This window comes from Neolamprologus multifasciatus, chromosome 15, assembly GCF_963576455.1.
Source record: "Neolamprologus multifasciatus chromosome 15, fNeoMul1.2, whole genome shotgun sequence".
In the NCBI taxonomy this organism is placed as follows: domain Eukaryota; kingdom Metazoa; phylum Chordata; class Actinopteri; order Cichliformes; family Cichlidae; genus Neolamprologus; species Neolamprologus multifasciatus.
Window position 1 is genome coordinate 35,796,566 of NC_140453.1, and position 1,889 is coordinate 35,798,454.

Consider the following 1,889-nt stretch of genomic DNA (forward strand, 5'->3'; position numbering starts at 1 on the left):
TAATAGTAACAAACACTCTCCTGACTCACTGACTCCACATCTCTAAACCTCCTCTGACTTTAACATCAGCATGAAAACTGGGAACTGCGAGCTCCCTCTTTGGATGTCATCACATTGACATTTTTCATTTTTTATCATGAATCCCATCTCATTGTTGAAACTCACTTTTGGCTGGGCCTTGACCTCTTCTGTGCTCTTCTGTGTTGTGCCATCCGCTTTGCCAGAGGTTGTAGATAGGTAGACAAATCTTCCCATATCATATTATTGTGAAGATGAGCGTACTCCCTAAAATCCTCTACTTATTTCAGAATATCCCTCTACAAGTACCTGTAGGTCTTTTTCTTAACTTAAAGAAAATTATTACCAATTTTATTTGGCAAAATCATCGCCATCGGCTTCGGTTAACTCTTTTATATCTGCTATTTGACAGGGGTGGGCTTAAGGGTCCTAACTTTCAGTGGTACTATTGGGCTGCACAATTGCGCATGATGATATACTATTTCTCATCTGATCCACCTCCGGCATGGGTTTACATGGAACTGTTCTTACTTAATTCAGAATACTTTTTGGCAGGTTGACACGACCTGACAGTATAAACGCTACAACAGGGGTTCCATGGTGTAATGGTTAGCACTCTGGACTCTGAATCCAGCGATCTGAGTTCAAATCTCGGTGGGACCTGAGTTTTGGGAGGTGAAACCATACTACATGTCTTCTCTGGCACTTTGAATTTCTGTATGAATTGTGTTTTCAGTGAACGCCGTATAAAATCAAGCAGCTAACCATGAAGTCTGCCTTTACAAAAGACTTGTCAATCGCTAAAGAGTAGTACTAAAGAGCTGTCTGAAATTCAGTTGCACACCACACAAAGTTACAGAGTAAAAGTCACAAACACGCTGCTGACTCAACAACTGTACAGCACTAAACCTCCTCTGTCTTTAACATCAAAAAACAAACATGAGCATCGTGGTATGGGTTTCCATGGCTGAACAGCAGCTATGTGTTTTGTGAAGTATAATATTTATGTCTTCCAAAGTAAAGTTTTAAGCCCCACTTGTTTTAAATCTGCAACATGTGTAACAGCAGCATGTCATGAAAATTTGATGATAACAAGTGCATGCTTAAGGTCGCCAAACAATTATGTATGTAAACAACACTTATCTGACTAAACTACGTTGAGCTAATGCAGATTTAATTCTTATTTTATTGGTGAGGAGAGAGGATGGAACCAGAAATGCATTTATCCCCGTGTTCTGTGTTGATGAAAATCACCCAACAGGAAAGCAGCTGGGCATTCATTTGAAACCAGTTCACAGGTTGGGCTGTGGTGCCCCCTCTAGCGTCTCTGCTTGAACTTTCAACTGTGAACCTCTTAGATCCAACCTTCCCAACTGCTCATCTCGCAAAAGACAAAATGGAAGAAGTCAGATTGTCTTTTTTTTTACCTAATTTTTATACCTGCTCACACTTTTTCACGCTTCCCTCACAGGACGTCACATTTCACACTTTGGCCATCCAATCAAGTTGTTGACATCTAATCATTCCTGTCCACCCACACCTGATCTTTCTATTTCGATCTGACTTACAACATTTAACACAAACTTTTAAATCAATATATTTTCTTTGTAATTATTTTTATTTGTTTTTGTTTATTTGTTTTTGTTTTTATCCAGCTCCACCTGACCCAACATGGCCTGCAGCAGGCCCAGACTGGACTGATCCCCGCTTAGAGAGGCAAAAGGGGAGCCGTCCAGCTCTGAACCCTGGGAAACACACTTCCTGGCTCTGCTGGTGTGATTACCGATCCAGTCTGTTCAGCATATAAAAGAAGAACAACACTGATTTTCTGACATGATCTCATCTTCAAACAGAGTATTTCATTTTGGAGA

At 40.4% G+C, this 1,889-nt stretch overlaps 1 non-coding gene across 1 annotated transcript; it reads left to right on the forward strand.

The window, feature by feature from the left end:
• Positions 1–609: 609 nt before the first annotated feature.
• On the forward strand, positions 610–681 carry trnaq-cug (transfer RNA glutamine (anticodon CUG)). Its single transcript has one exon. It is a non-coding gene; the product is annotated as a tRNA-Gln (tRNA).
• The last annotated feature ends 1,208 nt before the right edge of the window (positions 682–1,889 follow it).